The sequence below is a fragment of the Sus scrofa genome, chromosome 2 (assembly GCF_000003025.6).
Source record: "Sus scrofa isolate TJ Tabasco breed Duroc chromosome 2, Sscrofa11.1, whole genome shotgun sequence".
NCBI lineage: Eukaryota > Metazoa > Chordata > Mammalia > Artiodactyla > Suidae > Sus > Sus scrofa.
In genome coordinates, this window is record NC_010444.4 from 117,057,760 (window position 1) to 117,072,516 (window position 14,757).

The 14,757-nt window shown below is 38.5% G+C and overlaps 2 long non-coding RNA genes across 6 annotated transcripts in view; one reads left to right on the forward strand and one right to left on the reverse strand.

The window, feature by feature from the left end:
- LOC106509522 overlaps positions 1-14,757 on the reverse strand; it is a 192,898-nt gene that overhangs the window by 14,164 nt on the left and 163,977 nt on the right. For all 3 annotated transcript variants that reach the window (XR_002342073.1, XR_002342072.1, XR_001307132.2), the window contains exon 5: positions 3,758-3,850. This is a non-coding gene — a long non-coding RNA (uncharacterized LOC106509522). The remainder of the gene's footprint in view (positions 1-3,757; positions 3,851-14,757) is intronic.
- The window catches only part of LOC106509521, a 62,492-nt gene that overhangs the window by 1,518 nt on the left and 46,217 nt on the right, over positions 1-14,757 (forward strand). The window lies entirely within an intron of this gene.

Genomic DNA, 14,757 nt, shown 5'->3' on the forward strand with positions numbered 1-14,757 from the left:
AATGTTTTTCTGCAATAGTTTGGAAAGGTTTTTGCCATTCTATGGATTCTTTCTCTCTTTTTGTCATTCTTTTATTGCTTACTTTCTGGTATTTTGATACATTTGGAGTTTATCCTGGCATAAGGGAAAGGTTTGGGTCTCTGGGAGTTGATTCTCCATGGATCTCTCATGTTTTTGCACATCTTATATCAGCTTTTGTTCCAAACTATCTTTTCCAGGATGTTTGTATAATGATTAACCTTGGGAGAGAGAAATAGCGTCTCCCTATAAGTCAAAGGGCAGATTTGTTTGCTGTCCAGGATGATAAAGATAATGTTTCCCCCTGGGTCAGATTTGCAAGCAGTGCCCTTATCAGATGGAGGGTTTCCTAAGCTCAGAGTTCCTTAACCAGGACACAACCCCCCTGTGTTGGCAGCTTCTATCTGCACCAAATTCTCTATTATTTAGGGAGCGAGAGGAAATGATGCAGTTGTGAAGTTCATGCTTCTTGTTGTTCCATGAGTAAGAAAATTTGTCTCTGACCTAAGAGTCTTACATCTTCTGACAGCGTCTGTGAAAACCTAGAAGCTAGCTAACTTGTTAGCTTAAAAGCAGGGTAAAATCATAGACTCATCATTGTCCTTTACAGGAGCTTCCTCTATTTTTTCCAAATGGCTGTTTTCCCATCACTGTTTTTTTGGAAGTAGGAAATAACTCCTCTTTTCTCAACTGAGTCTAGATGATAATTTTGTTGCATGCTGAATTCTTGTTATGTGTTCAGGTTCATTTCTGAACTCATATTCTATTCAATCTGCCTATATGTATGCTAAAAATTATTGAAACTTTGTAATGTTTAACATCTGGCAGAATAAATTATCGCTTATTCACTTATATTCCAGAATTTCCCTGGAACTTCCCACATGATTGTTCTGCTTATGAAATGTAGAAACAACTTACCCATTTAAAAAAATTCCTTGTATTTTATTAATGAGAGTGTCAAACTTAAAACTTAATTTAGAGAGGACAAACATCTTTATGATGTTGAGTCTTCCTATGCAGGAATATGCTATGCCTTTCTTTTCATTCAAATTTTCTTCATATACATGAGGTCTTTTGATTTCTGTATGTGAATTTAATATTCTTATTATGTGTAATAAGATTATTTGCTCTTATTATTTGTAGTAGTTTTTCAGTAGACTCTCTTGGATTTTCACGTTTTACAATTAGAGGAATGAAACTATAGATAATTTTATCTTCTCTTTTAGCACCTCTAAATCGTTCTTTCTGTTTGGTTTGTCTTCAAAAATAATGTTAAATAATAGCAATGATAGATAAAATTTACCAGATACTTATGTGAACCTATCAAGTATTTTACACCCATCAAGCTATTAATATCTGTTAGCAAACAGTCTTAAGATTTAAGTATTGCCATTATCTCATTTTCAGAGAGGGAAACTCAGCAGAGAAGTATTAAGTAAACTGCCCACAGTCACCAAGGTTCGAGGTGGCAAGGTTGGGATTTGAAGTCTAGCAACCAAAGTCCACAAACTTTACCATTTACTACAGGGCCTCTTAAGAGAAGTGTGAGTGAATAAATGGCCTTTTTTACAACTCTGGTGGAAAGATTTCTGGAGGTTCCCCATTAAGTATGATGATGGCTTTGGGGTTAAGTCAGATCTACTCAAATGTGTTAAAGACTGAGAGGTTTTATGAAGAATAGATGAACATTTTTTTTCAAGAGCTTTTCCAGCGTCAATGTCGGTAATCTCGGATGACTTTTCTTATAAGATCTATTCAAATGAATTAAGTTAACAGAGTTCCTAAAATGGACTTATGAAACCCTATTGGCCCTGGTGAGTTTTCCCTTTGATGTGCTGCTAGATTCTGTTTGATAGTATTTAATTTTTTGATTTCTGAATTGATATTAATAAGTAAACAGGCACAGTTGGACAGCAGAACAAATCCTGGTGTATAGAAAGGAAGAAAAAGTTTTAATTGCAGGCCCCTTAGTGGAGACGAGAGGCACCTGGGTGATGGCAAATGGAAGCGTGGGACAGCTACGTGTTTTCTTCCAAGGAGTCTATGAGGAGATGGGGGGATTCCAAAGGAATTTTTAAAAAAGCGTTAAATAGAAACTCTCCCTGCTTTACACAAGTTTCTTAAGAAACGGTTTCAAATCACTCAGTGACAATGTTCCTGTACCTCTATATTCTCCTACGGTGTGCTTTCTCTTCAAAGTGATCTGGTGGTCAGAAGGAAAACCCCACCTCGAATTCTAGTCACACTATTATACTATTAGTTACTCATAAAAGGATAATCATTTGATCACTGAATTCTTTCCCAAACTTAACAGCCATGATAGATAGCTGTCTGTTTTTTGTTTTTTTGTTTTTTTTGTCTTTTTTTTGTTGTTTTTTTTGTCTTTTGTTGTTGTTGTTGTTGCTATTTCTTGGGCCACTCCTGCGGCATATGGAGGTTCCCAGGCTAGGGGTCGAATCGGAGCTGTAGCCACCGGCCTATGCCAGAGCCACAGCAACGCGGGATCCGAGCCGCATCTGCAACCTACACCACAGCTCACGGCAACACCGGATCCTGTACCCACTGAGCAAGGGCAGGGACCGAACCCGCAACCTCATGGTTCCTAGTCGGATTCGTTAACCACTGCGCCACGACGGGAACTCCCAGCTGTCTGTTTTTTAGTGAGCTACATAACCACACATGAAAATAATACAGGGTCCATGGCAACAGAGCACTGGGGTCATTTCATCACAGAGGAAAATTGAAGAAATACCAAAATGAGAAAAGATGACTAAGTTGACAGATGTCAAAGTAATGCTACTAACTGTCCTTAATTCTTTTTTTTTTTTTTTCTTTTGGTATTTTGTCTTTTTAGGGCTGCACCCGTGACATAGGGAGGTTCCCAGCCCAGGGGTTGAATCAGAGCTAGAGCTGCTGGCTCACACCATAGCCACAGCAATGTGGGATCCAAGCCACATCTGCAACCTACACCACAGCTCATGGCAATGCCAGATCCTTAATCCACTGAGCAAGGCCAGGGATCGAACCCAAGTCCTCATGGATTCTAGCTGGGTTCGTTAACCACTGAGTCACAATGGGAATTTCAATTCCTTTTTTTTTTTTTTTTTTTTTTTTTGGTAAGTAGTTCTACCTAAAATAATTCAGCAGTGTAAATGCTCAACTCCTTCCTTCCACCAAGGGGAGAAGTCATTTCCTCGGGGGGTGGGGTGGGGGAAGCCTCTGCTATTTTCCCAGGGCAGTGTTGGTTAGACGAGGGAGAATGGGGCGATAGGCAGCAGAATCCTCTAGATGTTTGTAAAAAGCAAGTGCCTAGGCCCTACCTGGGGTGAAGCCCTGAAATAGAAAGTTTTTCAAGTCAGATAATTCTAATGTAGACAGTCCTCGGACCTCTTTTTAGAAACAGTTCCTTAAAGATGGCTGATTTCTCCAGTCTACCTTTTTAAGAATCAAAGCAAAAATGCCACATTTTATATTCATCAAGACTTAGATCCAAGGCCTACCTCTCAGAAAGACACATACAGACAGCCTCTAATATATTTATGCATATAATACATATACATCCTGTGATCATTTCAGTATTTCGATGCAGAGAAAACCAGACAGGTTGATATCACCGAAACAAACTCATCTAAAGGTAGACAACAACCGACCTTCTAGGATCCATGGGTTTCTGTGGATAAAACCCTTTAGTCAAGTCCTAGACATCAGGGATGCTAAATGACTGCATATCCTTTCATACCTTTCAATGGGCTGAACAGTAAAGGGAAAATTCCTGTGGGTGTCACATGGGGCATTACAGGAAGACAGCTGTCCTCGACTTCTGGTCAACAATCTGCAATGAAAAATGAATGTTTCAGGACTTCTAAATAGTCTGCTTAATAATTTGGAAAGCAGAACCCATCTCTCGGATGCTTACTAAGCATCTTTGGCTAGTAATTTGGACACATTTATCTTCTCTGACATTTCCTAAAGGAGTGATCTACTTCCCTCGTGCCTGCTGAAGGTGACTGGCTAAAATGTGTGCCCTCTGCTTTCTACAAGAAGGTGTGTGTGCCCCACAGATGGAAGCAGACCACCTTCGGTCGCCAGCCTAAAAAGTTAAACTAACCAGTTCTGCAGGAGCTAGGCAGTGGGTTATTTATTATTCTAACCTCTTAAGATCTCAGATCTTTCAGGGCTGGTGTCAAAGAGTTAAAAAAAAAAAAAGTTTTAATCCCAGACTGTCAAAATATATTCCAGTTTAAGAAAAATATTCCATTTTAAACTGAGTGGGAAAGCAAACTCTGGAAGTTTAGTTAAAAGGAACATCGTGATTGCTTTACCCATGTTTCAATTCCTGAACTTGGGGAATGTGGTAATGTAGAAAAATATATTATTAAGACAATAGGAGTAGTTTTAAAACTGAACTAAGAATCTCTGATGATCATGATGATGACGACGATGATGAAGAAAAATACTTGGTAGAATGTTTTGTCCATAATAGCTTTGGCATAAGCCTGATTAGAAATACATGGTCCCTAAAAGAAGAAAAATTAAAGGGGTGCAGATGGTAGGCAGCCAGAGACAGGAAGAATCCGGGATCTATGCTTAGAGTTTATCAGTCTGCAAATTCACCCAAGAAAGGGCATAAATCTTGTAAAAGGAAAGGCAAAGCAGTGGGTTCTAACTGGTACAGTCAAGTATGTACAGGCTCCTTCTAACTCCTTGAGGAAAGATAATTCTAGGAGACAGGCTGTTTTTGCTATAGGGGCACGTTCTCCACTCTGAGTATAAACTTTGGCATGGCAACTCTTCCCAAACCTGTCTTTACTAATTCATACTTCTCGGTTCAACACTCAACACTGTCAGCTTAGTGTTTCATTCCAAGAAAGGTGATAAAATAAAATATTACTAGACTGCCTTTTCATGTAAAAACCTATTTGCGTTTTATCCAGTTTTATAGAATTTCTGAATAGCTACTGAAAAACCGAGTAACTGAAAGTTATAGATAGATTTAAGTATTTAATCATCTACTAACAAATGTAGCAAATAAATGTCCTTGATGCTTTGCGATTCTTGTCTTTCAAGATGTGAAATTCCAAATGTGAAAGCCTACATTTTAAGTTTAGGGTTAGAGAATATTCAGAGACAGTACTGGTAAAGTTAGTCAATATATTTTCTTGAATTGTGACTATTCTCATTCAAGAACTAAAGCAGTTTCCCCAGAACAATCTCTAAATCTCTTGTGTTCATTTTGTTTGGGGAGTATTGATTTCTGCTACTTTGGGTAATAAAAAAAAAAAAAAAGATTATTTCCATTCCTACCCCTACTCCAAAGCTTGGCTGTCCTTCCCTCTCTCACTGTTGGTATAGCATCGTCAGAATCTGTTAAAGCAACTATATGACAACATGGAAAATAAGTAAAGAAATCAAGGTGCATAATTGGGTTGATGAAATGACTGCAAGTACGTTGATATCATATATACATGCAGATAAGACTCGAAGGAGACATGGGGGGAAATGAGGCCAAATGATTTCTTGGGAAGTGAGATTTGGGGTGAATAATTCCTATTTTAAAATTTCCCTTATTGTTCTTACATTGTTTGAAAAAATAACCTCTTTTAAAAAAGATTCTGATTGACTCATACCCTGAAGACTATAAAATGTTGTTGGAAGAAATTCAAGAAGACACAAATAAAGGGAAGACATTCAGTGTACATGGATTGGAAGGTGTAATACTGTTAAGATGGCAATACTACCCAAAGTGATCGACGGATTCAATGCAAATTCCATTAAAATTCCAACAACATTATTTTCACAAATAGAAAAATTCATCCTAAAATTCACATGTGATTTCAAGGGATCCCAAATAGCTAGACAATACTGAAAAAGAAGAACAAAGTTGGAGGTCTCACATTTCCTGATTTCAAAACTTACCACAAAACCCCAGCAATCAAAGCGGTGTGGTACTGGCATAAAGACAGATATATAAACCAATGAAACAGAATTAAGTACTCAGAAATAAACCCTCTTATATAAAGTCAAGTGACTTTCCACAATGCTGCCAAGACCACTGAACAGGGAAAGGACAGCTTTTTCAATTAATGGTGGTTGGGAAAATGAGATATCCATATGCAAAAGAATGAAGTTGGGCCCTTACCTTACGCCATATACAAAAATTCACTCAAAATGGATCAAGGACCAAAACATAAGAGTTAAAAATAAAACAATTAGAAGAAAACAGAGGAAAATCTTCATGACAGAAACTGGCAGTAATTTCTCAAATGTGCAATGAAAAGCACAGGCAACAAAAAGTAGATAAATTGAACTTCATCAAAACTAAAAATGTGTGTACATCAAACAACACTATCAAAAGCGTAAAAAGATAACCCACCGCAAGTGGGAAAATATATATTTGCAAATCATATTTATGATAAGGGATTGATATCTAGCTTATATAAAGAACATCTAAAACTCAACAACAAAACGAACAACCTGATTAAAATATGAGGAAAAGACTCGTAAAGACACTTCTCTCAGAAATACACAAATGCCAACTTAAGCACATGCAAAAATGTTCAACATCATTAGTTGTTAGGAAAGTACAAATCAAAACCTCAATGAGATACCACATCGTACTCATTAATTTGGTTATTATTAAAACAAAAAACCAGAAAAATAACACCTGTTGTCAAGGATGTGGAGAAATTGTTTTGGGAATGTCAAATGGTGCAGCTGCTGTGGAAAACAGTATGGCACTTCCACAAAACATTATAAATAGGATTACCACATGATCCAGTGTTTCCATTTCTGGGTAAAGACCCCAAAGAAGTGAGAGCAGGGAGTTGAATAGTTATATTTATACACCCATGTTCATAGCAGCTTTATCCTTAATAGCCAATGATGGAACCAATTCAAGTGTCCACTGATGGATGAATAGATAAACAAAATGGAATACACAAATATGATGCAAAAATTATTCAGCCTTAGAAAGGAAGGAACGTTTGACACATGGTGCAAAATGGATGAACCTTGAAGATATTATGCTAAGTGAAATAAGCCAGTCACAAAAAGACAAATCTTGCATGATTCCTCTTACATGAGGTACCTAGAATGGTGGTTACTAGGGAGTAAAGCATAGGAGAAAAGGGAATTATTTTTTTAATGAGCTCCTATTTTTTATAGAGTTTTATTTTTGCAAGATGAAAAGAGATCTGGAGATGGTGATGAAGGCTGCATAACAATATGAAAGTGTCTGAGATCACTGACTATACACTTAAAAATGGTTAAAATGATAAGTTTTACCATTTTACACATATTTTACCACAATAAAAGAATCTGAGTAAGTGTACATTGTAACTCTTTTATCCTAGGGGTAGTATATCCTGGTTCTTGTCCCTTTCTTTCTTTATATTCTCATTTCCCTTGATTTTTCTCCTAATGAGATAGTTGCAGATTAATTGTCCTAATCTTAGTTCAGTTGTAAGTTCCTTTCTGACTACTTCAACTGTCATTTTTTTTTTTTTCTGCCACGCCTGAGCGATAGCAGTGACCTAAGCAACAGCTATGGAGACACCAGATCCTTCGCCCACTGCACCAGGCTGGGAATTGAACCCATGCCTCAGCAGCAACCTGAGCTGTAGCAGAGACAATGTCAGGTCCTTAACCCACTGTGCCACAGCAGGAACTCCTCAACTATCAATTTCTGAGCTAATGGATTCAACTTTTGAGTTTTAAGTATTTACTAATTGTGTAATATATGCAGCTTCTGAGCTTGGTAGTATGGACAGTAGAGTAGAATCAGGGCCCAGTGACTTGCAGCAGCAATACACTGACAAGACGAGGTGCATGGGACGGACAGCACTATCTCCAAAGGAAAATGACATGTGCACTGGGAGTGAATGGTACAGACCAAAAGTGCCTTAGGAATTCACAGAGAGAACTGGGAGAGGTAGAGTTGAAGTAAGCTTTGGAAAATGAGTAGGATTTGATTACCTGGAGATGGGAGGCATTGGACTGAGGGGAGACTCATGAATTAACTATTAACATGTGCAGAGTGTCTCAATCCTGGCACCACTGACACTTTGTACTGTAATATTTTTATTGTAGGAAGCTGTTCTGTACATTGCAGGATGCTTAGCAGCATCTTGGCCTCTACATACTGGATGACAGTAACTCCCTTCTCCACCCCAGTTGGGATGATCAGAAATGTCTCCTATTTGGTTACCAGCAATAGACGGAGCCTGTCTCCGAGCTAGAAAAGATATCACTTTGATCAGAGCAGAAAGTCCACCTGTGAGAGGGTCTTTCACCTATGTATTCCAAGTGACACTTTTGGCACCTGACACATAATGGATGGTTTTAAACTTTTTTCTTCTTCATTCCTCTTTGAATGATGCTATAAGAAAGTTGATCTGAAATCTTTAAAAGTTGGATAGGGAAAGCCTAGATGGAGCATTTAAGAAACTTTTGTAATTGTTCAGAAAAGAGCTATAAAGAACAGAACTAAGGTTGTGATAAGTGGAATAGAAAAGGGATGGATGTGTAAAGGAAGAATGTACAGAATTTGGGGGCAGAGGGCAATACATTTGGGTGAGCCGGGAGGAGACAGGAGGGGCCCTGGCCTTACTGAGAAGTAGGAAGATGAGAATATATGTAAGCAGACGTCTCTAAGTAGATGACTGAAGGTTGAGTGTGAATAGCTATTGATGATCAAATCCTGGAAAGAGGAGTTCCTGACGTGGCTCAGTGGTAATAAACCTGACTAGTATCCATGAGGATGTGGGTTTGCTCAGTGGGTTAAGGATCCAGCATTGCTATGAGCTGTGGTGTAGGTGGCAGATGCAGCTGGGATCCCACGTGACTGTGGTTTCGGTGTAGGCTGGCAGCTGCAACTCCAATTTGACCCCTAGCCTGGGAACTTCCATATGCTTCGGGTGAGGCCCTAAAAAGAAAAAAAAAAAAAAAAAATCATGGAAAGTGTTTCTGTAGCAAATAAGCCAACTGAATGGGGAATCACTCTGCAGATAAAAGAGGCAAGAAAATTTCAACTTTCTTTAGTCTTCTCACAAAAAGAAAACAGAAATATAAGAAGGAGGACAAGGAGAAGAGTACTGCAAAAATTCATTTTTCTTTTTCGTTGTTTTGCTCCATAACATCACTCTGAGATATAAAGACGAATAATCTCTGATTTAGGATTCTGAAATCTGCATTTGCAGCTCAGCATAGCCCTTTAAAAGCTTTAAGAGAATAAAAACTGTGCTTTTAAAAATTCTACACCATTTCCCCATTTTCACGGAGGAAATACAGACAAAGCAAGGGCAAAATTTCAGCATGTGGGCCTTGCCCTGGCTTACAGCCCTGGCCGTCGCTAAGCTGGTAAGCATCCCATTGTCATTTGAGAAAGCCAGCTGCATGGCTAGATAGAGTGAGCCTGTCTCTGCAACTCCAAGACTGTAATTATGCTAAAACGGGACCTTGCAGCAGTGAATATAAAGAGACGCCTTGGAATATCTCTCCTACACTAAACAACTTTATGGTTGAAAGGAAGCAATTACTGAGAACGAGATGAGACTAAGTAAAAACAGCATAACTTTCCAACTTTTTCAACTTGGTTATTGACAGAATTGTGCTGACGTCAAACAGTTTTTGTTTTTTTTCCCCCTGAAGCCATAATAATTTCAGTTTTTTCTAGCCTGGTTTTTAGATGAAGTGGAAAACATTTTTTTTAAATTAACCATCTCCCCCACTCAATTTAAAGCAACTCTCTACATTGGCTTAACACTATCAATAATTCTTTTTTTGTTTTTTAGGGCTACATTTGTGGCAAATGGTAGTTCCCAGGCTAGGGGTCAAATCGGAGCTGCAGCTGCCAGTGTACACCACAGCCACAGCAACAAAGGATCCGAGCCATGTCTGCGACCTATACCACAACTCATAGCAACACAGTATACTTAACCCACCGAGTTAGACCAGGGATCGAACATGTGTCCTCATGGATAGTAGTTGGGTTTGTTACCACTGAGCCACAACGGGAACTCCTCAATAATTCTATTCAAGTCTTTAGGTTTAGCTACCCCTTCCCACCAAGACCTGGAAAGACACAAGTATCCAGTTAAGTCCTTTGCTACTTACTTGATGCAGTGGCTCTGTCTTCCTAAGTTACCACTGTCCAGCTGGGAGTAGAGTTATCTAGGGATAGGAGAGGTGCTTTCACACCTGTTTTATCCCCAGATAGAACCTGAGGGTTCCTAATTGTTTTCCTAATTGTTTCCCTCATTGGAACAGAAATAGGAAATTACAGATGGAACAGGATTATATCGGAGGCTGGGAACCACAAATGAATACCTCCTACAAAAGTGCAGCCATCGCCTTCTCATTCTGTCTCTGCTGTCTCCAATTTATAACGTCAACCTTGAATTCTCTATCCCCTATTCTCTATCCTGAACATCGTCAGGTTAAGAGGCAGCAAGGTATTGCTTGAGGCCAAGCACAGTCAGACCAGGTCTGCACCTGTCAATTAGATAACCTAGCTCTCTCAAGAATTCCAGAACCCAAAAGACTTTTACCTAAATTACAGGGACAGCCATGCTCAGTGATATTTATCACATTTCTGGAGTTCTTAGCCAAAAGTATTAGACAATAGGAAGAAATAGGATGAGAAGTACTGAGAAGAAGGAAACAAAGATGTCCTGTTCTCTCTACGATTTGATTGTCTTCCTAAAAAATTTAAGATAATCAAAGGAGGAGTGTCCACTGTGGTGCAACAGGATCAGTAGCATCTCTGCAGCATAGGTTCAATCCCTGGCCTGGCACAGTGGGTTAAAGGCTCCAGCGTTGCAGAAGCTGCAGTGTAGGTTGCAACTGCGGCTCAGATCTGATCCCTATGCCATCAGGAGCGACCAAATAAAAAAGATAATCAAAGGAGAAACCATGAGGTCTACTGAAAGATATGAGTAAGAAGGCCAGGTATAATTATAAGCCAGCCAAATCAGTAGGTTTCTTTCAAATCAGCAATAATCAGAATAAAATATAATGTAAAAAAGATTAAATGAGAAGGATTTTTAAAATAAATCAACATATGTCTATCAAATGTAAGATATACAGCTATTACAAAAATGAAGTGAAACTCTACAAGAGGATATGAAAGATAGCTATATTTAGCAAGAGGAAATAGCAAGGTCCATACAGTATGTAAAGGATTAAAGTAAATAAAATTGTATGTAGCAACATGGATGGACCTAGAGATTATCATACTAAGTGAAGTAAGTCAGAGAATAACAAATGTATCACTATCACTTACATGTGTAATCTAAAATATGACACAAGTGAACTTATCTATGAAAGAGAAACAGATTCACAGAGAACAGACTTGTGGTTGCCAAGGGGGTGGGGCGTGAAGGAAGGATGGATTGCGAGTTCAGATTAACAGATGCGAATTATTATATATAGAATGGATAAACAACAAAGTCCTGCTCTATAGCACAGGGAACTATATTCAATATCCTGTGATAAACCATAATGGAAAAGAATATGAAAAAGTACGTATGTGTGTACACACACACACACACACACACACACACACACACACGCATACCTGAAACACTGTGCTGTTCAGCAGAAATTAACACAATATGTAAATCAACTATACTTCAATAAAATAAATTTTAAAAATTATATGTGTGTATATATAATACATACATATGCTATGAATGATTGATATGTATATAAGCACACGTATATATATACCTTATATATACATATATATGTATTGTATGTATATAAATAAACTGAAATAATCTAACCAAATCCTTTAAGGTATCTTTCTTATGGGTGAGGGAGAGCTGGAATTGTGGGTAATTTTCTCTTTCCATATTCTATAGTTCTCTAATATTTTTCCATGACCGTTATGTATTACATTTGAAATCCAGAGAGAGCAACAAAGGCTAAAAATTTAAGAAAAAAGTTTAGAGGAGTTCCCGTCGTGGCTCAGTGGTTAACGCATCCGACTAGGAACCATGAGGTTGTGGGTTCGATGCCTGGCCTTGCTCAGTGGGTTAAGGATCTGGCGTTGCCGTGAGCTGTGGTGTGGGTCGCAGACTCGGCTCGGATCCTGTGTTGCTGTGGCTCTGGTGTAGGCTGGCAGCTATAGCTCCAATTAGATCCCTAGCCTGGGAACCTCCATATGCTGCGGGAGTGGCCCTAGAAAAGGAAAAAAAAAAAAAAAAAGTTTAGAAACTTCTCTTTTTTTAGTCTTTTTGTCTTTTTAGGGCCACACCTGTGGCATATGGAGGTTCCCAGGCCAGGGGTCGAATCAGAGCTGCAACCTCCGGCTCACGCCAGAGCCACAACAAGGCCAGATCCAAGCCGAGTCTGCAACCTACACCACAGCTCAAGGCAACGCTGGATCCCCTACCCATTGAGCAAGGCCAGGGATTGAACTCACAACCTCATGGTTCTAGTCAGATTCAGTTCCACTGAGCCATGACTGGAACTCCAGTTTAGAAACTTCTTGAATTCTCTATTTGTTAGAGCTGGGAAGTATTTAGGTGTCATCTGCTAGACAAACACCTTCCAATCATAGAGATTTTGAAATCACAGAGAATTTCAGTCCTTATGTAAGACTTAAATTGAAAAAGAAATAGCTCCTAAAATGAAATCAAAAGTTGTAAGATTTAGTTCATAACTGCATATTAATGCCCTTAAATCAAAATATTTTTTAAAAGACAGACCTAATATTAGAAATTTCTCATTTCCTCTAGTGTTTAAATCAACTTTAGAAAATATTATTATTTCTTCTGATTATGTCAGTAATTCACATTTAATTCTACGAATTTAGAAACTAACAAAAAACTATGAAGAAGAAATAAAAATAAGCTATAATTAATTTTTCCAGAGATAATGTTTTGTGTATAGATTTTTTTTAGTCTTTTTATCAGTATAAGTACATTTAATAAAAAGAACCATAGCTGTTTTCCTCTGACAATACATGGTGAACAGCTTCCCATGACATTCTTTGAAATGTCATTAAATACTTCCTATTTTTAATCATAAATAATACTGTAATGAATACATTAATATGACATTTTTGAGTTAAAAAAAAATAAGCCTCCTGAGCACAAGGAATTTTTCTGTGTTATTTATGGCTGTGTCCCCAGTGCATAGAACAGAGCCTGATTCTTAGTAGTGACTCAATAAGCATTAATGAATGAACCTCATTTGCCCAGGCCAGTGGCGCTTAAGCTTGAATGTATATAAGAACTATCAAGAGATCTTGTTAACGTAAAATTTTCAGATCTCAGTCTGAATCAAAGATATTGATTCAGACATCTTTCAAAGGGTTCAGGTGATTCTGATGCTAGGACCATGCTTTGGGAAACACTGCCTTAGGCTAAATACACAGAACCAGAATTAACGGATCAAAAGCATAGATAGTTTTAAGACCTTTGATTTACACTGTTAATTTACCTTCCTGAAAGGTTTTTCCAGTTTACCAATGAACTGCTTTAAATTACCCTCTTCCCTGCCTTGTAATATATAAAACTGCCTATTTTGTTGTCTTTCACACTGTATATTTTCAATTTAAAAACTCATTACTGATTTGATAGGGATAAAGAGAAGAAAAGAGTTTCTTGATAACAATAAGAAAAAGTCATAAAAGAAAATCAGCCATCTATAGTCACATTGTCTCCTTATAAACTACTGTTATTCATCCCTTGGCATACTTGTTTCTAGTCTTTTTTTTTTTTTTTGCTTTTTTTGGGGGCTGCACCTGTGGCATATGGAGGTTGCCAGGCTAGGGGTCAAATCGGAGCTGTAGCTGCCAGCCACAGCCACAGCAACAAGGGATCCAAGCCACATCTTCGACCTACACCACAGCTCACGGCAACGCCAGATCTTTAACCCAATAAGTGAGGCCAGGGATGGAACCTGCATCCTCATGGATGCTAGTGGGGTTTATTAACTGCTAAGCTATGACGGGAACTCCTAGTCTTTGCTTTTTTTTTTTAGTGGAAAAAAATCACTATTGCTTTTGTTAAAACGGCACATGCTTATTGTAAAGAATGTATATGCTGCAGAGAAAGTTATGGATAAAGTTTAAAAACACGTCGGATTATAGCATCTACAAATAATAGACTTAACATTAGAAGACCGTGATTTTAGACATCTTTCTATGTATATCCATAGATGGTGAATAAGAGATGGATAGATAGAGGGCTGGTTGGCTGGTGAGCAAGAGAAAATGCTTTCATAAAAATTGAATCACATTATAGATTATGGTTGTTGTGCTATTTTTGACTTTACCTAAGATTTTGTTAATGGTCCTAGGCCTGGGTTATCCTCTTCATCTGGGGGTGTATTCCATTCTTTTATATGCTTTATAGGTTAGATTTCCACAGCAGCAGAACCCGAGGGCAGGAAATCAGTGGAAGTGGTTTATTTGGGAGGTGACCCCAAGAAGCACTGGTAGGAGGTTATCAAAGGGGAGGGAGGGCAGGGAAGGAAGGCAGTACATGGTGTGCTTGGAGTAGGTTACTTCTGTGGGTAGTAGGGGCTCGATCCCACCAGGGGTGTCTGGGAGACAGTACAGAGCACACATCAGAGTTAGCAAAACTGAGAGCAGAGAGAATGGATGTCAACCGCTGTCAGTCTCCGGTTGAGCTGAGCTGGGAGAAAGCATTCATTCCACAGCACTTCTTCCTGCCCCACAAAAGGCTGCATGGGCTCTGCTGGTCAAAAACAAAAATGAAAAGGAGTTCC